The sequence below is a fragment of the Rattus norvegicus genome, chromosome 12 (genome assembly GCF_036323735.1).
Source record: "Rattus norvegicus strain BN/NHsdMcwi chromosome 12, GRCr8, whole genome shotgun sequence".
NCBI classification, from domain to species: Eukaryota; Metazoa; Chordata; class Mammalia; order Rodentia; family Muridae; genus Rattus; species Rattus norvegicus.
The window spans coordinates 35089862-35113652 of record NC_086030.1 but is presented as its reverse complement, the minus strand read 5'-3'; the positions used below and the strand labels follow the sequence as shown (position 1 = coordinate 35113652).

The 23791-nt window shown below is 47.0% G+C and overlaps 1 long non-coding RNA gene and 1 other non-coding gene across 2 annotated transcripts; one reads left to right on the top strand and one right to left on the bottom strand.

The window, feature by feature from the left end:
- Positions 1 to 8045: 8045 nt before the first annotated feature.
- LOC120096083 (U2 spliceosomal RNA) lies at positions 8046 to 8233 on the bottom strand. Its single transcript, XR_005492120.1, has one exon. It is a non-coding gene; the product is annotated as a U2 spliceosomal RNA (small nuclear RNA).
- An 892-nt stretch (positions 8234 to 9125) lies between these two features.
- Positions 9126 to 22246, top strand: LOC120095946 (uncharacterized). Its single transcript, XR_005491927.2, has 2 exons — positions 9126 to 9469; positions 9606 to 22246. It is a non-coding gene; the product is annotated as an uncharacterized LOC120095946 (long non-coding RNA).
- Positions 22247 to 23791: the final 1545 nt, after the last annotated feature.

Here is a 23791-nt window from a genome sequence, read left to right as displayed (position 1 = left end):
CACACAAAGTTAAACAGTTATGCATGCAGACACATGCACTAATAAATAAAGATAAGACAATATATAAAAAGAATAAATGTATGCTATTTGCATTCTTTCTTTTTCTTCAGAATCTTGCCTGGTTGATGAGTGTAAGAAATTCTACAATCCTTGGGTTGAAGTAGGAGTCCAGGCATCGGCCACATTATCCCTTTTGCAAACATTAGTTCATCCTTTAGTTTCCATTCACAAACTTTCAACCCCATAGCCTGCACCCTGCCCACACGCCATCCTGAGAGAGGAGACTCCACAGGATGAAACAGGGAGCTGTGCGTTTGAAGGCTTGTCCAGGAATGTCTCTTTCTGGCCACGATGACTTCATTTCCAAGTTACTGTGATAATCAGAGGGAAATTGCCTCATTGGTAAGATCTGCAGGGACATTGGGAAGAGGAATTATGGGCATGGGCTAATGAGGGCTGGCTGAGCACAAAGGCCATGAATGCCTCTAAGCCTCTCAATTAGCACAAATCTCGGAGTGCCAACAGAACTGTTTATACTGCGTTTGTGATCTGAGCCCTGATTAGGACTTGCCTATTTATTGGGCCAGGAGGATTAGACAGAAAGAATCAATGAGTATAAGACAGGAGGAATGTGTCCAGGAGCTTCATCCTCTGGCCATTCACAGAGCCTTGCAACATCCAAGGGACACCTGCAGAGAATACTAGGACAGACGACACAGACACAGGACTCCTCGCCACCCTCCTCACACAGCCCATGGAGCCATTTGCCATAGCAGCAACATGAACTGTACCATCTATAGCTGGAATGCTCATCTTCACGGCAGAATCACCGCAGACAAGGCTCATGACATCGAGACCGATGGGGAAACACCCCATGTTTTTCGTTACACTTGTGTCTGTGACATCACCACCGCTTCGATCCTTGGAGGAAGGTGTGTCCCCACTCCCCTCAGTGCCACCTCACTGTTTCCAAGCTCCTTGTGTCCTGGGACACTGTGTTCATCTCTCTGCCTTCCTTCCTTCCTTCTCCAGCTGCTGTTTGGTGAATCTGGGGGGCGTTGGATCTCTGATATGGAAGACCAGAGGACTAACAAGTTAAGGACACAGGTCCTAGACCTGCCTTGTGGCCAGAGACAAAACAGGGTGTCCAGTGTCCTCTCACTGTCCATTCTGGAGTAGGGGAAGTGAGTATGGCCACCCTGGTTGATTTTCATATTCTGCTGCACTCCTGCCAGCATCCTCAGACACAGTCCCTTGTCTGAACTTCAATCTGTATGACATGTTTCCTTCTATAATCCTCATCTCCTGATGACAAGTGATTTCCTTTCATTTATTCAGGACCCCACAGTCACTGGGTCTTCTCCTGAGCCTGGAGGCCAGCCTCAGATGAACATCTGCCCTTTCCCAAGTAGACAGTCACTGCCTACACATCTACAGGCCCAGAGAAACAGGCCATTTCAGCCCCTCTCCTGACCTTACCAAAGCTTCCCGCCCACGTCTAGCCTGCCCCCTGGTGGCTGAGTAGAGACCACATGTCTATTTCCAGTAAAGAGGCTGCTTCTTCTGAGAGGGAGATCATGCTGTAGATGTTGGCTCACTGTTGCATGGTCAGTTTTTGGCCCTCTGAACGCTCTTCTCCCTCCTCTACCGTAATGCACGATGTTAACACGTCAACCTGATTGAATGCACTCTGACCTCTGGGCATCTCTGCTGACGGCTTCAGAGAACAGGGCAAAACAAAGCCTTCGGAAAGACTGGTATTCCTGGTCCCAAGGTGTGAAGATTCTCCCAGGCAAAGGAAGTAGAGGAGAAGTGCTGAGACATTTGTGTTGGTCCACCCAGAAATGGGGCCCCACCCCACCACCCCCAGCACCTCCTCTGTTTGGTGCTTGGCTCATAAGATTCCAGCATCGGTGTGGAGAGTTGAATGTGAACATATATGAAGTTACCAGTGGAGGCCAGAAGCGGGCATCTGGAACTAGAGTTCCAGCTGGTTGTGAACTGTCCTGTATGTCTGGGAATCAAACCCAGGTCCTCTACAAGAGCAGCCAGTGCTCTTGACTGCTCAGCTATCTCCCCATCCCCATGCATTTCTTTTATAGTTAAGATAGTGTGCCTGCATCATGGAGAATTCTATAGAGGACAATGAAAAGACACCATTTCTAGGCTGGTGATGTAGCCCAGTAGGCAAAGTGTTCACCTAGCATGTAGGTCGGTCCTATCATCTAACACACACACACACACACACACACACACACACACACACTGAAAGGCACATCCACAACCCTCTTTCAAACTCGTGGCTTCTTTTTCCCTTAAGTATTGTCAAATGCACACACACACACACACACACACACACACACACACACACACACACATATATATATATATATGTATATATATATGCACATATACATATATTCCTAACTATAACCTGCTCGGTCCATGTAATGTTACATGTATGTTTTTCAGGGCTGACCATTTGGATAACCAATCAGTATGCTCTCACTGGGGAAGACTGTTTCTCCCCCTCTCAGGATTCTTCAGTTGAGTTGCCCGTAGTTTTCTATATAGGGTAGAAGCCTCTTGGGTTTTTCCTCCATCCTCACCCATAAAGTGCCTGACTTTTTATGTGGGTGCAGGGATCTGACTCAGGTCCTCCTGTTGGCAGAGCAGGCACTTGACTCTCCCAGCTGCCTCGAGGTCCCAGAAGTGACAATTGGATGGTGTGAATCTGTGACTTTTCACGTCACCCCCACCTGCTGTGGAAACTTAATTAACTGCCATGTGCACCCTCACATACGAGACCAGTTCAAGCGTATGGGTGGCTCTGTTGAATCCCACACACAGCTTGAGACTGGCGTTCTCAGAAGTCGAACGTGTTATTCTTGAAGTATACAAAATGTTTTAGCATTTCTAAGATATATTTTTTTAAAAAAAAAACATAGGCGTTCTCAGACTTTCTTTGATTCTTCTCAGATTTTTGTGGGGTGTGTGTGTGTGTGTGTGTGTGTGTGTGTGTGTGTGTGTGTGTGTGTTTACAGCTCCAAACAATTATCTCAGGGCAGAACCTTTTCGTCTTTTTATCATTTTGCTACCGCAACTTACAACTTAAGTCTGGTCTGACTCCGAGTGTACTACTACTGCCAATGCCTGCAACTATAGGCACTTGGAGTCTTAGTGCCCAGCTCTGCAGACACTTCCCAAAGGTGCTGAGTCTTTCCCATGGTTAGTGGAGCTTTGAAAACCCATCCCCGGAGAGTGCCTAGCCTGGAAGCCTCCGTACCTCCTTCCTACCCAGCTAAACTCAATCCTGAGCCAGGCGAAGGGAGAAAACACACATGGTCTAGAAAGCAAGACAATTCAGGCCCATAGGACCTGAGATCACAGGAAGGCAGCCTGGGTCTGCACAATTGCACAGACTCTGCACTAATTCTCCGTGAGGCTGAATGGTCATCGGTTGGTAGGAATGGATTGAGGTCTGGGGAGTGGAATGATTTCAGACCAGGCAGCATTTATGTAAGACAAACATTTGAGCTCATTGTCTAATGGGGACCCCAACCCCATTCGTGTCAGGAGATCAGACTTCACTCTGAGCACCTTTGAGATTCCAATAGGGAGAACACAGGCCACCAAGGTTCATTAGAAAAGCCAGTTTTATGTCATGCACACTGACTTCTTGTGATCTGTGGGACCTCAGCCTCACTGGGTGAACCACCAAGCTGTGTGTCCCATCATCAGTCTATCCCCGCTGTATTTAATTTCTGTAGTGGATAAACTGAGCAGGAAAGAGAACCAGGGAAAGAGAGGGCAAATCTTTGAATTAGAAGTTTAACATTCTTTGAAGCATCAGCTGACTCTTTTTTTTTACCCGAACAAAGCCTGGGAAATTAATTTGATAAATATCTCCCCTCTGCAGGTTTCAGCCATTGAGCAAAACTTCTCCATATATTCCTTATCAAGAAAAAAAAAAAGATCCGGGGTTATTGTTCAGACTACAAATTCAGGTCCATCCTGGGAGACACAGCCACCGGGGCCGGGGTGGGGTCCAGCAAGAGGGCAGGTTGTGGAGCTTAATGAATTCCGAAGGTCAGGCAGGCTTTGCAAACTGCTGAGGGAGCTCGAGCAGTCTCAGTCTCCAACTGCTTCCTCCCCTCCCTTCCAAGTTCAGAAATGAATGCTGGCTGATGGCCCAGTCAGCAGAGAGTCTGCTGTGCAAATGCAAAGACCCAAGTTCGATCCAAACCCATGTGAAAATGCCAGACCTGGTGGCATGTGCTTGTAATCTCAGCACTGGAGAAATAGACCCAGGGGAATCCCTGGGGCTCACTGGGCAGAGAGCCTGACTTGTAAGCCCCGGGCCAATGAAAGATCCTGTCTCAAAAAATTAATAGGTGAAACACAGGGACACTTTACAAATCTCCACATTTCTGTCCAAAGCACTAATGACCATTCTCCTATAAAGAAGCAAAGATATGGGGTGGGGCATGTGATGTCCTAGCTGTTGGATGCTCTCTGTACTGCCTTGGCGCCTTGAGCTTTTTGAAAGAACTGTCAATCACACAGCCTACCCCAACTACCCTTATGCCAACATCAGCAATGCAGAACTCCAAGGTACCTTGGGGAAACTACACAGTAATCACAGCTGCCTGCTCCAGCTCTGGCAGACAGGGCTCTGGTCTGGATTGTTTCAGTTCACACTAAGCTCTTTGCTATCACAAGAACCCATGAATCCTCCATTACCATCTACCTAGACAAGACGGAGCACTTCTTCTCGTGTGACTGGGACTAGAAAGGCAAGCTTTGATAGGTGCAAACACAAACCTTCATTTGCATTGAGGTTTCCTGTGATTGGTGCAAGCACAAACCTTCATTTGCATGTGACATCTGCTGTGATTGGTAGAAGCACAAATTTTCATTTGTGTGTGTGTGTGTGTGTGTGTGTGTGTGTGTGTGTGTGTACGTATATATATAGTCTGCTATGATTGGTGCAAACACATTCATTTGCATATAGTGACTTATCACTGTGGCACAAATGTAGCCTTATTTGCATGTGCACATATAAAATAAGAAATAGTGAACTTTGAACTCTGTCAGTGCTGGCTAAACAGGACTGCTCTGAAGTCACCTTTGTTTCCATATTAGACAACAGGTCCACCCAGCCAAGGTTTGTACAAGTTTCCTGTTGATCCTGTCACACCACCCCAAATTCCACATCTCTAACAAAACAGATCTATTACCTAATGAATATGGAGTTCAGAAGCTCTAAAATCAAGTCCAATCAGGAAGATCTGTGTAAAACGAAAACCGAGACAAAGGGCCAGCGAGAGGGCCGGGTAGTAGGCAAAGGTGCTTGCAGTACAAACCTGACAATGAGAGTTTGACCCCTCAGGTCTGTGGTAGAAGAAGAAAACCAACACCCAGAAGTTGACCTCTGACCTCTACAGTGGCCTTGCAACCCCACTCTCACACACAAACCCACAGTAATACCCATAATAACTTATGACAAATACAAAGATGACGATAAAATTAGTAAACAAAGGAACGGGTAAATGAGACTACTAGGGGAAGGATAGGAAGAGGAAAAATGGGGGAGGAAGGAGCAGTAGATGTAAGACAAAATAGTTAATATAGATGAGTAGATGAGAGAGAGAAAGAGGGGGGTGTGACATACTGATAAGAGATGGGGTACAGATGGGATGGCATCCATTCTGGGTTGTTAAAATACTGTCCTGACTTTGATCAGATGCACATGGTTTTTGTAAAGCCCAGAGGAGCCTCAACCTTCCTTGGAGCATACAGAAAGGCATCAGAGGACTGACCCCCTGACCCCAAACATCACATGCACCTCTCTCTAACCCAAGTCAGCATGGGAGCTCACTGTACTCAAAATGGCTGCTCCTGAGATCTGGTTTTAAGCAGTTGAGCTGTGAGATTGGAGCTCCTAGGAGTATCAGAAGCCACATCCACAAAGTCTCATGGACGATGAGACTCCCCAAACATTTGGACCGAGCAGGTACAACAGTAGACATGCTGATGACGATGAAAGGCGATCTCCCCCCTGCAACGCTTCAACCCTCCGCGCAGAACTGCATGTGACTAAGGAACGTGCCAGCAGGAGAAATGGTCTTCCCTGGGGAAGAGCACACTGAGCAGTTACCAAATACCAAATGGTCATCCCTTAAAACACAAGTAACATTATCTGGACTGAGCAAGAATTTATGTATTTAGGAATGCACACACATCTGTAACAAGAATGTTTTAAAGGGATACATGGGAGAAAAGGGAAAGGGGAGAATGAGGTAATTATATTTAAATTTCACCAAAAAATTAATTTCATAAAAAACATACATGCCTATACATACATATATATTATACATATATACATATACATATACATCATATACATATACATATACATATACATATACATATACATATACATATACATATACATATACATATACATATACATATACATATACATATGACTTGAGAAGAAGCTACAGCACGGAGACATCTGGAGTCTGAACGAAGGAAATGCCAGTGTCCATTAGAATCCATAACCAATTGACCCCTGAGTCTGCCTTCCCCGAGTCGGTCTCACTATCAGCCTCGACTGCCCCTGCCCTCAACTCTCTACAAGGATATTAGAGTCCAGCCTTGTGAAATTCCAAAGGCCAGGCCACGCATTTGATTTAACGGTGTGACACCAACCAAGGAAAACAGAGCCATAAAACAAAGTCGGATACATCTGCTGCACCTGCCAGGGGAGGGACAATAATGAATGGAGGGGAAATCAAGAAAGGAAGGTCCTGGCCAGCCTTCCCACCCCCCAACCCCACCCCCACTCGTTTTGGTGATAAAATTTGGCCAGATGCTTGTAAACTTCAGTTGCAGCCACCCGCCCACCTGGAGTCTAATCACACTTAAACCTGGCGCCTGGCCTGTGTGTCATGTTTTTCTCATTAATTTTCAGTAAAACCTGTGAATAGGCGAGTGACTCCCCCTCTTTATTTTCTAAGTGAAAGACAGGTAAGTGCAGGGACAGCTAAGATGTTTATCCAAGGCTGTAAGAGTGGGGAAGAGTTGCAGAGGACTTGGAAATGGTTAAGTAATTCCAGAGAGAAAAATCCCCCAACCATTGCATAGGGCTGGCTGCCAGCCGAGTACCCTTGACACAGCCTGTGTGAAGGAGGAGAGCTGAGGGAAAGAAGGTACTGAGGTCACAAGAGCAAAAGATTGCTAACTAGGAAAATGGATCAGTATGCATGCATGAAGCCCTGGGGTTCTAGTCCCCTGCACCACATAAACTGGGCATGGTGGTGCACATCCCAGCATTCAAGAGGTGGAGACAGGGCAGGGATCAGGAGTTTAAGGCCATCCTCTGATACAAGTGAACTTGTGACCAACCTGGGCTGAATGGGACCGTATTTCACTATATCTCAGAGAGAGGGAGAAAGAAGTGGGAAGGGGGGTGGAAAGAGGGAGGGAGAGATAGAAATGAAGATGTCCACAGATAGATATCTAGATAGGTAAATAGATAGATGGATGGATAGATAGATAGGTAGATAGATGGATGGATGGATAGATAGATAGATAGATAGATAGATAGATAGACAGACAGACAGACACTAAATTAGTCCCCCTCAGTTACAATCATAGCTTTTGGCTAAATCCATAAGTGAGTTTAATATGATCATCCTACTGAATTCCTGTCTGAAATCCCCTAAATAGCAGAAGGTAGGAGGCTCACCTGACATGTATGGGGCCCTATGGGTTCAATGTGCACAGCAATACAGACACAATAGGCTAGTCTCCCCCTCTCCCAGAAAACAATAGTTTTAAAGGAATCAAAAGAAGTCACTGGAAAGCAGTGGCCCCACAAGGACAAAGCAGATGTGAGAGGGATGTGGAATCCACAGTACTCGAGGCACCGGAGAACAGGGGGGCAGTGGCAAGCGTGTGGTGACCCTGGACAGCTTCCTCCTACAACCACCACAGCTGAACCCATTGTCCTGTGAGAACCTCACAGGCAGTTACATCCGAGGTGCCCTGAGCCCCAGAGTGCAGAAATCAGGGAGTGGGGGAAAAATTCCCTCAAAGCCGAGATTGTCTCCTCACTTCTTCCATGTTTGAGAGAGCAGCTCTTACCCTTGCCCTCAAAAAGGGGTTAAGTTTTCCTGGAAATGATCTTCTACACTTGATCTTAGCCAAAAGGCCGAGAAGCGATGGAAATGATCTTCTCAGAATCCATGAACACTTAAAAAAAAAATGGATCGGGATTTAGGCCTAAGTCCACCAGCTGAGCAGTGGGCTGTCCCTGAAGCACCCCCACCTGACCGCCATGCTCACAGTGCGAGCGGCTGAATGCACCTTGAAGACTACTAAAAAAAAGGGGGAAGAAAGTAAGAATATAAAAAGTCTGTCTGTCCCCACAGGATTCAGACCCATCCCTCAAGGGCTCTACATGACCCAGGCCCATCACCCTGAAGGGCACCTTTCAGAAATCCTAAACTCTCCAGGCTTACAGTCCCGTCCCCCCCACCCACCTCCCGCCTCGGCTCTCGGGCACCCACTTCAAACAGCGTGTGCCAAATGAAAAAGGCGAAGATTAAAGAGAAAAAGAGGCAGAAAGAAAAAAAGACCAGGCATAGAAAGAAAGAAAAAAAATCTAAAGAAAAACTCATTAATATTTGTATTCAAGTGCATGGAGTTTTAAAATGATGGTCTTTTTATGAAAGTGAACTGTTTTGTGCTCTCTCCTGAGAAGGGGCCATAGCAAGAGAAAATGATTACTCACTGGGGACGTGGCCCGGTGGGTAAGGTGTTTCCTAGACATACAGGGACCCTGGCTTTCACCCCCTCATACCGCATAAACTGAGCACGGCGGTGCACACCTGTAACCGCAGCGCTTATGAGGAAGAGGCAGAGGGATCAGAAGTTCACGGTCATCCTCAAATACGTAGTGTCTTAGTTTGGGCTGGCTTACAGTTCCAGAGGTTTAGTCCAGTCTCATCACAGCAGGAAGCATGGCAGCGTGCAAGGGGACAGAGTGACGAAGTTTCTATAGCTTCCTCAAAACACCAGGTCCAAAAAAAAAAAAAATAACTCAGAGAGGAACAGATTTATTTGGCTTACGCTTCCTCATCGAAGGAAGTCAAACAGGGCAGAAACCTGGAGGCGGGAGCTGAACAGGGGCAATGGAGGGCGCTGTTTACTGGCTTGTTCCTTGTGGCCTGTTCAGCCCGCTTTCTTCTAGAACTCAGGACCACCAGCCCAGGGATGGCTCCACCCACCATGGGCTGGGTCCTTCGGCAGCCGTCACTAATTAAGAAAAATGCCTTACAACCAGATCTAACGGAGGCATTTTCTCAGTTAAGGTGACTCCTTTCAGGCGACTCTAGTCAGGGTGTCAAGTTGACAGAAGACGAGCAAGCACCACTTCCTTCGCCCTTTCTTCCTTAGGGTATGTTTGCCAGGCCTTTTGTTAAGGCCGAGCGAAAGTGCCCACTCCACGCGGCACGTCCCCCCCAGCAGCTCATGGCTTGTATGCCAATGGCCCTGGTCCCAAACTCATCAAATGTTGATTTTCTTTTCTCAAGATCCAGCCAGGAAGACAAAGGACAGAAAGTCGTCTTCAAGGTGAGCCAGGAGCGAGCACTGTGAGGCCCGAAAGGGAATCCATCTTCCCGTAACGGACAGCACGAGGAGAAACGGACAGCACGAGGAGACCGATGAAGCAGACGACTCCGCGGTTAGCCCTGCGCTGGGCAGACGCAGCTCCTGCAGACTAATGAGTTGCCTGTCAATAACTGTCACCAATCTTTAAAGACTCAGTCTGAGGGCATATGTCAGGATGGGCTACTTAGCATTCTGAGAGAGGCATCTGCTCCCGACATTTCGGGGAAATCTTTTCTTACAAATTCTTAATGATTGCAGACATCTCAGAAACAGACTCAGGGGAGCAAAGGAGGGTTAGGGTAGATGAAGATTGAGGCCCCTTTGATCAGCATCTGTTCCTGGATGCTCACATCAGAGCCAGGAGAGGACCTTGTACCCTAAAATAGAGGACTCTTCAACTCTCCTACCACACACACACACACACACACACACACACACACACACAGACACCTGACAATGTCTGTGTGTTATGTCTCTTCATGTCTATGGGGTTTTTTTTTTTTTTGCAAGAGATATTTGTAGGATAAATGTATTAAAACGTAGTTCTTAACCAAGGGAAGGAATTTGTCCTGTAAACTATCACTTACTGAATAGTTATAGGACGTCTATTCTAAATGCAAACCACTCCTGATAATTTAGAAATGCTTGCAAGTCCCCAGTTGCCTCCCAAAGGTATGTAGTCTCCCTGCCTTCGATCCCTTCCTGGAATTCTGGAAGCCCCTTATTAGCAGTGATTCAGAAAGGATTGTGTGACCCTCAGGAACAGGCATGAGCCAAAGTGGGACTCTGCTTAGCAGGATTCTGGGGATTGAACTCAGGTCCTCCTCCAAGCCGTTCATTGAGCCATCTCCCTAGTACTTACTTTATTTCTTTCAAGGACTTGTCTGACCTGTGCTGCTCTGACAGGCTAGCACTGAGGGTTGGAGGGGAAACTGCCTTCTGGGGCTCTGTTCAGGAGAACACACACATACACACACACACACACACACACACACACACACACATGTATACATATATATATATATATATATGGAATTTATTAGAATGGCTTATAGGCTGTGGTCCAGCTAGCCCAACAATTTCTATCTACCTGCAAAAGGTCCAAGAATTCAGTCCGTGAGGCCGAATGTCTCAGCTGATCTTTGGTATATGCCAGAATCCTGAAGAAGTAGGCTCTGATGCCAGTGAAGGAATGGACTTGACAGAGAGGGGGATGGGAAGCAGGCAGAGAGAGCAACCAACCTCCTCCTTCCGTGTTCTCTCTATAGGCTGCCAGTAGAAAGTATGGCTCAGAGTAAGGAAGGACCTTTCTACCACAAAAGAGCCGGATTAGAAGTGGGATTAGAAGTGGGACTTCCCGCTCTAAATGGTTTCATTTAGAAAAGGAAGTTCCTCACTGGTGTGGACCCAGCCATTTGGATTTTAGTTCATTCCAGATGCAGTCAGGTTGACAAGTAGGAACAGCCATCACAGCAGATAACTGGATAACAAGTTATCTTCAGCATTTAGTCCACAGCCCAGATTTAAATTTCTCGCAGCCCTAGCTACTGTGCTAGGAAGACAAACAGGGGAGTTTGCCAGCCTCGACTGGGGACTCGTGCTCAAATGGGAATTCTTTTTTTTTTAAGGCTACCTAGTGCTCTACTTAAAGTCAAAAAATGATATGTTTGGGTGGCATGCATGTTCGTGTGATTGAGACAGGTTATTTTTCTCTGCATGTTTTTATTGGTTTTTATTGAAATATCGATCTGACTGCGTGCAGAATGGCTACCTGGGTGGGAATTCAAGCAAATGTATGGGAATCTTTGCTGGGTTTTTTTTTTTTTTTTTGATTCGCTTACCCCGCGAGAAGCATAAAAGAACTCATTTCAACTTCGTTTATTTCATATCACGGCCTCCTATTTAGTCGCCAATATTCTGTGCATTAGGGAAGTTTGTTTCGACAATAAAACAAAAGAAAAAAAAGGTACAAGCAGCCTTTTCCTACACCTTTCCTACACGGCATGATGTTTCTCTGCCGTGCGCCAGAAGTTGGCTCTTACCATATTTCCTTCTACTGTATAATTTTAGAATTTATTTGTAGGTTGGAATGGCTATGACTACTGCCTATAAGGAGCTAATTCCGGCTGCGTTCCAACAAAGGGCTTTTGATTTACAGGACTAGAACCCCACAACTTTTCCACGAAATCTCATTTTTCAAATCACTTCCGGTGGGTGCCTGACAGTCGGCCTGTGGTCAAATCCTGAATTTCGTAGTGAAGTGAACTCGTTTTATTCACCTTAGGAGTTAGCAAACAAGTATTTCGGGCTTGATTGGCAGGAGACACTGAGAGGAAGGAACCTAAGAAGCATTTACTAAGCAAAGCCCCTTTCATGAAATATATTTTAATCCTCAAACAACCCTCAGGGGGCCTACAGGAGCTGCTCACCCAGCTGAAGGTTTGTCCTCAGCTGCCACCTAAGTGAGCACTGTCGCAAGGAGACTCTCACCTCACAGGGGACAAGAGACTGTTTATTCCGGAGCCAAATGTGAGTGACCACAGCCAGGAAAATATCCCAGTTACTCCAGATTCCATGTTCTAATGTGGAAGACGTTTCCATAGCAACAGAACAAAGAAAAGCACAAAGCGGGACTTTTTCAGATACACTGGTGGAAACATAGACGGTCAGGATAAAGCCAGGAGAAATCAGGTCAGTTCTAAGTCTCTGTGCTGTCTGATGACATTTCTAGCTTTTTAGTCGGTGGAAACCAGGATTTTTGACAAGCTAACGCACTCTGGAAGGGTTTATCTCTTAGCAAAGGGATATTAAGTCAGAGGTAGACCTGTATGAGGAATGGCTATTTAAAGAGCTAAAAAGTAACCCTTCTGGACCCACATCATTCTAACCGCTCCACAGGATTGAGTTCAAACCAGTTAATCAGAAAGCTCGGTGGAAGGTACAGCTTCCTTTTGGAAACTTCTGATCACAGGACATGGCTGGGAACGTGCCCTGCACCAATAGGCGCTTGTCCTAGATGACAGACCGGCCCCCACAGCTGGGCTACAGTGGGGAGTATCCTCAGCCTGTTTTTTTCTCTGGAATGTTGGCACACAACAGGTGGACAACCTCATTCTGAAGATGCCATTCAACCCACGGCGCTTTGTTTTATTTTATACCTATGTGCGTCTGTGTGCCACGTGCATGCAGTACCGGCAGAGGCCAGAAGGAGGCGACAGAGTTCTTGAAACTGTCATCGCTGGTCACTGCAAAGTATCGCAGCCACAAGACTGGGGTCTCAGGACTTGATTTGCAGACACACAGGCCTTTTGAGTCAAAAGCCTTTCTTGTCAGAGCAGAGGGTTTGTCCTCTCAAAACACTGGGCTGTCGCAGGTGAAGCCCACATCTCCTTCTGCCGCAACGCTTTACGACGAAACAGTTGGGGAGTGAGAGCTTGGAATTCCACAGAAGGATTTGGGGCTCGGGTTTTAAAACTTAGCTGTCATTGGCCCTTCTAGCCATGCGTGGGAATTACAATAGACTCTTTACGAAGTCATAAAATTATTTACCTGTAAACTGGAACCGTTGAACACCAATTGTGCCCATTCTTTGTAAACTCTTGGCTGTAAAAAACAGAGAAAGGAAGGCCCACAAGACACAGTTGCCTTGGGGTCCCAGTAACGCTAGAGTCCAGACCCTAAAGCCCAGTTCATAGCTGTTCCATCTATCGGATGGCCCTCAGGATCATGTGAGGTTTGGACGGAAAGCATCGTTGAATGTAGGAGCTGCATAGAGAAGACCCTCAAGCCACAGGACGAAGAGAAGAGTTGAGTCAAAACGGGAGGAATTCACTTGTAACTGAAAGAAAGAGGTCCTAGGGAAGGCTTGCGTTTACATCCGACCTCATTCAAAACAAAGCCCATTTTAGCGGTGGAAAGATGGCTCAGTGGTTAAGAGCACTGGCTGCTCTGGCAGAGGACCTGAGTTCGATTCCCACTACCCACAGGGTGACTCACACCCTCCCATTACTCTAGCTCCAGGGATCTGATGCCCTCTTCTGGCCTCTTTGGTCACTGCACCCACGTGCACATACCAACACAGACGTACACATAATTACAAAATAATAAGGATAAATCTTTTCTCTAAAAAACTGTAGCTTAGGGGTTGGGGATTTAGCTCAGTGGTAGAGCGCTTGCCTAGCAGGCGCAAGGCCCTGGGTTCGGTCCCCAGCTCCGAAAAAAAGAAAAGAAAAAAGAAAAAAAATGTAGCTTACACTACTTATAAGCCAACTGGACTACATCTGAATGTCAGGATGCTACCTCATCCCCATTTATATACAGTAATTTGTCAAAAAAAAAAGTTCTCTTTCCTCTAATTGTTCAGCCAAATCTGAACTATGCCAAATCTATCTAAATAGCTCATGTTTGTCCAGCCCACCCTTAATAACCCCACCCAGTCCAAGTGTAACAAGAAAACCTTGGGCTTTATGACCTAAAAATGGCCAGGAGGATAGGCATTGAAAGATGTGACATTTAAAGAAAGAGGAGACTCCTTTTTAAAATAAATGACCGGCTGACACGAAATGCATTAATTCCTGAAGCACAGCCCTGAGGACTTGCAGAAAGACGTGAAGCTAAAGTGTGATTTTCATCTTGCTGTAAATGACTCAACCCAGGCAAAGAAAAGGACCCCGGGATAACCCATCCTTGGACATTGGGTGCTGGGCACTTTCTAGAATGCGTTGACACTGATATAGGAAGGATGCTTTGAGAGGGTGCCAGTCGGTGGGCAAGATCAGACTGAGAAGGATGGTGGGAGCGCCTGCTCCAAGCCTTACACTTACAAGAGACATGTTACTTACACTTTCAAACAAGTAGGCTGCCCAGCAATCCTCCTGCTGATTTCATTATTAAAGTATCTGTCTCATTGATCATGGTTGAAGGACCACAGGGCCCTGGGGATTCACAGAGGCAATTTTCAGTGATTCTGTTCAAACTCCCTCTTCCTTTAAGACCTCCAGAAAAGGAAATAAAAAGAAAGGAAAAGAAAGAAAAAAGAAAACTTCCTATGCAGGCATCTGTCAGCCATCCCCCTTAGCTAGAGTCCGTTTTCTGAAAGCCTCAAGTTGTGCAGAGCAGTAATGGGGAGCATCGGAAACCAGCCACACGGATGGATGGAGGTCAACGAAGGCACCGCCCTTCGTCAAAAAACATCAAAATGCAAAAGTATAGAGGGCAGCCTTTGCCACTCACGGTGATAGAACGGGCCAAAATGTGTGCTCGCAGATGCTATTAAGCCTTTCTGAAAGACGCTATTGACCACATCGTGAGAGGTCTTTTGTTGCTGGCCCTCACAAGTCCTATCTAGTCTAGAACAACCGAGGAATCTAACTGAAGACACACTCTGCAAATACCACGTGACCACATGACTAGGCCAGGGAATACATAGAAGTGGGTGCTCCTAAACCCCACGACTGATTGGTTGGAATGGACTCCAGTAGACTGTACCCACACTTTCAAATATGCTGTCCAAAACACAGAGGGTTGTTTCTGTAACCCAAAATAAATTTTAACCTTCGGGGAGATGATCCTATCTCTCACTTGGAGAGAAAGCCAGGAGAGCACAACCCACCACAGGATTGTTTTTTATTTGGCCATGAGTGAGCATGTGACCCTATCCTGGCCAATGAGAGAAAAAGAGCTCCAAGGACCCTGGGAAAAGCCGCCTTCCGCACAGACTTGGCTGGGTTTACAGGTACGCTGGGAGAATCTGCGGCCATTCCCTCCAGGATGGGAAACCCCTGAGGAGTCACAATTAACAAAAGGATAGAAAATGCATCGTAAGCTCCTGGGACACCCTGCGCTGGTGCCCTTGGGACACCATTGCCCTTGAGACACTCCGTGTGGGATTCTGAAGTTTTCTTTGTACTTAAGTTGGTTGTGTGTATTTACTGTTATCTAACGTCAAAAGGACCTTTATGTAAATTCTGTGTTGCCTTTCGTCGTGGACTCTTGGGTGAGTGCTAACGAATCGTCTTTTTAATTGATGTTATTTTAATCTTATGTGTAGATGTGTACAGATGGTTTTTTTTTTTTTGCCCGGCTGTCTGCGCTTCATGTTTATGCAGTACCTATGGAGGCCAGAAGAGGGCGTCAGATGCCCTTGAGCTGCAATTACAGGAGGTTGTGAGCTACCGTGTGGGTAAAGAGACTTGAACCCAGATCTTCTGCAAGAGCGGCCGGTCCTCTTCTCCGCTCTGCCATCTCTCTAACTCCACGTTACTCTTAGTGCTGTGACCAAACACTGGAAAGAAGCTACTTAAGGGCGAAAGAGTTTAGACTGCCCTGTGGTTGGAGTGTCCAGCCCATTACGATGTGTGGCCTGGGTCAATCAGTCTACAGCCGGAGCTTAGTACAGTGAAGAACAGGAAGCAGAGACCGGGCTGGAAGACAGCGCTGGAATCTTCGAGCCCCACCTTACTTACGCCCATGACCTGCTTCCTCCTGTTTCCCAAAAGCCCCAGAATCTCCTCAAACAATGCCACCCCGGCTGAAGGCTGAGCGTTCATCCCTAGGAGCTGATAAGGTACACTTCAAAACCAAACCTACAGCATTTCCGGCACCTCTGGAATTCGGACCTCTGACCATGCGTTTTTAAGATGGATGTGATTTGAAAGAGTGGATTAGGAAACTAATCCATCACATCCAATGTTCATCACCTACTGGGACCTCGAGACTCTGACACAACTGAGGCCTCAATCTGTAAAATGGGAATAAACACAGCCCCCCACAGGTTCACTGTGCTTTCTCACCAGTGGTCCCTGGTACGTAGTAAATGCTCAATAAATCTCATCATTGGGTTTCTCTCACGTCCCCTCAAATACAGTGAGTGCCACGCTCTGTGTGCAGCAAACATTCCAGCCCTGAGGGTGGAGGTATCAGGTGGCACACATGTCCTCAAGACACAGCCGCAGACTGGCAACCTCCCCAGTCAAAGAAATCATAACCAATTCGAGGTCGGTAGGACAGAGGGTATCCTACCTGAATGATGGCGCTGCGTTGTGAAATGATGGGGGGTGGGGGGAGGGGTACTGTGCTGTCAAAGCTGCCTGGATTCACAGAGGAGAGTCACTGTGACCTAAGGGAAGGGGGACTGCGTTTGAAGTTTGAAGCAGATTGTGAAATGGAACGTGGGTGTTCTAAAGTAGGAGAGGGTCATATGGAGGACTCACAGAACTGCTGGAAAGTCAACGTTGAGGCCACCTGACTGCGATGGTTTGTATATGCTTAGCCCAGGGAATGGCACTATTAGGAGATGAGGCCCTGTTGGAGTCGGTATGGCACTGTAGGTGTGGGCTTTAAGTCCCTCACCCTAGCTCCCTGGAAGCCAGCCTTCTCCTAGCAGCCTTCAGATGAAGACGTAGACCTCTCAGCTCCTCCTGCACCATGCCTGCCTGGATGCTGCCATGTTCCCACCTTGATGAAAATGGACTGAGCCTCTGAACCTGTAAGCCAGCCCCAGTTAAATGTTTTTCTTATAAGATTTGCCTTGGCCATGGGTTCACAGCAGTAAAACCTTAACTAAGACAGAAATTGCTACCAGAGACTGGGTTATTGCTGTGATCGGCCTGACTGTGTTTTTGTTTGGACAAATGTGGATTTGGGGACTTAGGATTTGGAAAGCAGTGGAATGCTTAAAGTGGGGCTTAATGGGCTTTTCTAGTAGGAATATGGAAGACGTGGTGCTGAGGGTCATTTGAACAATGGGGGCTCAAGAGTTTTCAAAGGCAAAGAACATTAGTATGTGGCCTAGAGACTGTTCTTGTGATATTTTGGTAAAGAACGTGGCTGCTTTTTGCCCATGTCTGAAGAGTCTGTCTGAGGCTCAAGTGAAGAGACTCAGATTAATTGTATTGAGCAAAGAAGTCTCGGAAACGCCCAGCAGAGACTTTGTTCCCTGGTTAAGTCTCAGGAAGAGCGTTTTGAACAAGCGTAGCAAGCTTAGAAAGGAAAAATATAAAATATATGGTTCGTGTATTGAAGGAGCTACCAGGAATTGAATCTTCTGTTCAAGGATATTAAATTGCGTTAAGGGAGTGGTAAGATCCTACCCAGCTAAGTTTAGGTACAGGTAGGGTGGACCATGCCTTTAACCCCAGCATTCAGAAGACAGAGTCATGCAGATCTCTGAGTTCAAGGTCAGTCTACAGAGCAAGCTCCAGGACAGCCAAGCTTAGGCAGTGAAGGAGTTGGAAAACAGAAAGCTGGTGCTGATGTCATAGAACAAGGGGGCCATGTTCCAGCTCCAGCAGGCAGCAGAACTCAGCAGCTTCAGCCATGTGGCTCTGGCTCTAGAGTCAAAAATAGAAGGGACAATTGATGCTGGTCAGCTAGAGCTAAGAAATGAGTGGTGATTAAGAAGAGACCAGCATCACTGAGGTGAAATCTTCTGGGGAAATGTTTTCTGAGATCACAAAGGAACCGTGTTCCAGAGATAACCAAGGTTGTACCTTGTGCTGCAACTGGACTTGGGAATGTGTAAGAGTCACCTGGGTGGTACTGGTTTAGAAGACATGAAGAGGCCTTGGAAAGCAGGTAGGTCTTGGCACTGTGAGAGGTCGTGGAAGGCCACTGTTGAAGGTGCAGCCTCAGTTGCAGTGGACAGCCCAGGACTGAAGGGCTCATGCAAAGAATCTGAGGCTTGGCACCATAAAGACAGCCTAGGAGAGGTTATTGGAGAAGCCTAGTTGCAGCAGAACGCCCCAGTGTATTGGAGATGCCAGTACCCTGAGACGATCACCAAGAACAGCAGTGACAACGGAGTGGATCAACATGAGGTTAGAGTGTTACAGACAGCAAAGCTGGAGATGTGACCCAAGCCCTTTGGAGAGGCCCAGAAGATCCTGTGTGGATCTCAGACATTGGAAGCTGTAACATTGAAGTTGCCTTGGAGACCCCAAGATGTTCAAGATGACAGAGCCATGAGCTATCTGCTGAGGAAAGCTTCTAATAGGGAGTGGAACCAGCCCAGGAGAAAGAAGTGTGTTGTCGTCAACAAAGATGAAAAAAGAGTTGGGAGGTCTGAAGATTGCTTTGACATCACACATGGAGAAGGCAGAGTTTGCAGTTTGCCCAGCTGTTTGCCTGTCTTAATTCGGGGATTATAGTTCAGTGGTTGGATGAATCTCAGAAGAGACCTTCAACTTTGGACTTTTAACATTGTTGAGACTGCTATAGACTATGGGGACTCTGGAAGTTGGACTAATTGTATTTTGCATTATGCTATATTTAGGTGTATGAATAAGCCTATGGGGGCCAGGGAGTGAAACGTGATGGTTTGTATATGCTTGGCTCAGGGAGTGGCACTATTAGAAGGTGCGGCCCTTTTAGAGTAGGTGTGTCACTGTGGGCATGAGCCTTAAGACCCTCATCCTAGCTCCCTGAAAGCCAGTCTTCTCCTGTCTGCCTTCGGATGAAGATGTAGAACTCTCAGCTCCACCCGCACCATGCCTACCTGGATGCTGCCCTGCTCCCACCTTGATGATAATGGACTGAACCTCTGAACCTGTAAGCCAGCCCCAGTTAAATACTGTCTTTGTAAGAGTTGCCTTGGTCACATTGTCTGTGCACAGCAGTAAAACCCTAACTAAGACACTGACTTTGCTCTTTAACGTTGTTGCCTCAGTGGACAGTGGACATGCCCAGGATGAAGCCAAGTCTTGACATGGGACCTACATGTCAGATGGGGCCTGGCAGAGGTGAGGACTCTTCGTGCAGTGGCCGTCTTTGCATTGCTATGACCATAACACCCAGGAGATACGAATTAAAGAAGCAGGGAATTATCTTGATTTCTGGCATCAAGAGGCTTCCATCCATCATAGTGAGGAAGGCACGGCTTGCATCTCATCCTAAAAACGTGGTAGAGCCTGTTCCCATCGTGCCAGCGAGCAGAGAGAATGACAAGAATTGGCCAGGGAAAATGTACTTTCTAAGAACCTGGGCCTCACGGCCTAATTTCTTCTAGCTAAGCTTCTCTTTCCAAAGTTTCCAGAAATGTCCAAAATAGCACTGCCCCCTGGGAACCAAGCTATCCAATCGTGAACCTGTCGGGACATCTCAGACCCAAACCAAACCCAACGAGAGTCGTTTGCTTTGTTTCCTCATTTCAAACCTCGTTTCACACTGCTGTGATTTAAAACAAACAAACAAAAAAGCCTGACCAAATCCACACAGTGTCACCTCCAGCTGAGGACTTTAGAGCCAGAGGAGGGTGACAGGCACCACGGAGAGCCTAGGAACCCCTGTCTATGGAATGGTACCACCCTCAGTGGACTCAACCCCCCTACATCAATTAACAGCCAAGACAATCCCCATGTAGACACATCCACTGGCCCGCCTGATGTAGACAAGCCCTCCACTGAGGCTTCTCTCCGATGGCTCTGGACTGCATCCCACTAACAGTTCAAACTAATCAGGACACCTTGCTTAGCCACAAGGATGAAAATGTGACAATTTCATATTCATGCAAAAAGAAAAAAAAATAAGTCCTGCTTGGAGCCAAGACTGGCTCTCCTGTTGGAGAGATAGAGGAAAAAAATCCTCCCCTGCACCCCCACCCTGTGACTTCCCTAGTGATTGGCATAAGGTTAGGGGTGAGAGAGCTAGAATATACAAATGGATTCAAATGCATCTGCTTCCCCTTGATAGACAGGTCCCCCTTCCATATCACATCTGGCCACTGTCCCCACACTGTTGGCAGAACCCAAGTCCTTGTGCTGGGTAATCATGAAGAAAATGCTTTCTGGTTCTTTTAATTGACTTCTCACTCGGCCTCGGATGTCAGGGTTGGTTTCTCATGACACCTTCTTCCCGTGTCTTAGGCGACGGCCATTAGTTATGCGCCAGCTATTGGAAAATTTGGAGATGGCTGGCATTGAGGAGTCACGATGCTCAGCATTGCCTGCTGATGAAGGATTATTGATTTTGCTCCAAGAATAGACGGGGGAAAAAAATTAAATGCTGAGTTAGGGTGAGTGCCCCCAGAATATCCATCCTCCCCTTCGGCAAGCAAGGGATGCGGGAGACCTTGCAATGGACACTTGAGGGACATTTGTACCTCCGCCTTGGCCCATCTGCCTTCTCTGCTCCTGCCCAGCCCTTCCCAGGCTGCCTAAGGCTCCACAGTCTAGAAAATGTGATACCTGATTTACAGGCACACACTTGAGAAGAGGCAGCCTCCTGCATCCAGCAGCTGGACAGGCAGCGGTACAAGTACTGCCTCATAGTAGGGGACAAAACAGGGCAGGAAGGAAGCTGATGATAATTTTCTAATAGAGTCTGAATGCGGTGTGATTTTCCCAGTGGGCTTTGAGAGTCAGGGTGGGGACATAATTGGGTTTGATTTTCATATCTGTACTTCTGGAACTGGAAAAGTTTAGGCTATGCATGAGGAAGTGGGTATGGAAAGAAGGAGGGAGGGAGGGTGGAGAGAGGGAATGTCACAGGAACTAAGATGCCAAGAGCCTAATGTTGGACCATTCATCTGAAAATGTCCTGTGCTTGCATAAGAACCAACCTTGATTGCCCTGGTCAATTCCATCCAAAAACTTCATGGCCCAGGGACTGCCCCTGATTATCTCTTGGGGAACAGTGGGACCATTGAGACTTGAGACCAGACTTCATATCTGTTTCTGGGATTTCCTCATCCGGCTCTCAGCTCCCAGCCGGGGACCCCTCCCTCCACGCAGGTCCTTCTCAGAGCACCATGTGGTCTCTCTGAGCTCTAAACTTGTGGCTTTGTAAACCACTCAGCGTTGTTATACAGAAAACATACTGTTGTTCCATGGAGACTCCATGAAATGCAACTGACACAGCCCAGAGCCGCCATATACAAGGGTGGGCACAGCTCCATCTGATCATTCAATCCAGGAGCCCCTTGACAGTGCAAGATGGCCTCTGTTACCCCTCCCCCTCTACCACACATCCTACCATTCTCATTGGAAGTGGCTCTTTGTCCTTGCAAATCTTTCTGGGATATCAGGCATGAAGAACGTTATCCTCTCCTTGTCTGACTCACGACGTAGGGACCGACCTCAGAGCTGAGTCGGGATTCACGTATGAACTCAGAGAGTGACTTCCTGCCAATCAGGGTCACTGGAAGATCAGATTCAACTTTCTGAGGTGGACATTTCTGGTCTTTGTTGGGCTTTGCTGACACTGGGCTTCGCTATTGATGCTCTGGCATTGGTTTGCCTTGTTTTCTTCACTGATCTTTGCTTGTCGTGACTTCGTACAGAGAAATACACCAAAAACCTTCTGGAGGTGTTCTGGCTGCTTCTTGCTGCTTCAACAGACTCACGCTGATAGGTGGAGCCTCGCGGTTTCTTCTGGATTTAGCCACTGCTGCTGATTCGAGTAGACTGGACTGCTGACAACAAAGACTGGAATCGCCCCAAAGAACTACTTCTAAACAGGTCCACATCCCCCTTGTCCTATTAGCCAACTTCCTCTCCTACCTTTTGCCCGTGGGCTATAAGGGAGATTAAAGCCTTTAAGGACTTTTATTAAAGTAGGATTTGAAAAATATAAGGCTACAACCTTCCTTTATTTTTTTTTTTTTTAGAAGGGTCTCACTATGTAGCTCTGGCTGGTCTTGAACTCACTCTGTAGACCAGTCTGGCCTCGAACTCATAGAGATCCACCTGCCTCTGCCTCCCAAGTGCTGGAATTAAGGCTTGCACCTCTGCTCCCAGGCTCAGTTTCAACCCACTCAATGAAGACACTTATATTACCCTACTGATGCAGGCATGGCAAAACCCCACAGGCAGAGGTTTGAACAGCAGAGAACAGTTTTCTGTGATTCCAGATACCACAGGGTCAGGCTCCCATTATCAGCAAGGTTGGTTGTCTCAGGCTGTTGTTCATTCACAACTAGAGTCACTTTTGCTTCTTATAAACACAAAAGTCATGAGGGCCTCAGGTAGCCGTAAATGCGTCTTTAAAGAGTCCTTTCCAGATAGAGAGTCCTAGTCCATGAAGGGACTGAAGGGAGAGTCACAAATCAAGAAGTTGTCTGGGTCAATTTGTGGTGTTCTGTCACAGGGATGAGAAAATTAACTCACCCCCACCCCCACCCTGCCTCCCAGTTAGCATTGATTTAAGCACAAGGTTTGTCGCTATTCATTTAAAAAAACAAACAAACAAACAGCAGCAGCAGCAAAACAGTCCTGAAGCATCCCCAACTTTCCATACAGAGAAGTAACTAGATCCAGGTCAATGGCTTTGTGGCATTTTGCCCTTTCTGTAGGGCCCTAGCCTAGTCCAGGAGGAGGAGGAGGTGAGACGGCTTCAATTTCTGGCTTGCGCTTCAAGTGCCTCTGCCTGCCTCCTCCCCAACCCCAGTCATCCTGGTTCTACGGTTTCTAAACAGAACCTCCTCAAATGCAAACTCTGTCCCAAAGCTACTTAAATATTCACTGCCTGCCTTCACTCCACTTGGGGGGAATCTCGAAGCCATGAAACTAGAATCGTTATGGGTGCCAAGAGGCAGAGTTTCCAGTGCTAAATTTGACTTCCTGCGCTGAAGAGGATAAACACAAAGGGCCTCGTACCTCCATTTTGAATAAAGGAGCTCAGACTACCACAGGGTACCTGGGGTCCCTGGAATGTTTGAGGGACACACCTGGGATGTGTTTGGAAGAGTTTTACAACTCAGCTGGTGGAGGGGTGTGTGTGTGTGACGGATCCCCCATCTGCCCAGGGAGTGTCTCGGCGGTGTGCTGAGGCAGTCTCCAGACAGACAATGCTTGACACAGTAAGACACACACAGAAAAGTGTCGGCTAAATGCTGACACTACTGGGGTTACTAACAGAACAGCTACATGTGGAAAAGGTCACCTCAGCCTAGAGGATAGCTCAGGAAAGTGCATCCCTGGACTCCATGCAGGCAGTCCGCGACTGTTTGCTTAACCCTGTGGAAAAGGGAGGCTTGTAGTCTCTGAAGCTTCCTGAGAGTCCTTTTGTTAACTTCCTGGACCCTAATGGAATTTTCTGTTTTGAGGAAATAGTTAAACAAAACTCAGAGGAAGTTCAGATCCAGACCAGAAAAAGGAGTAAGAATTGGGAAGCG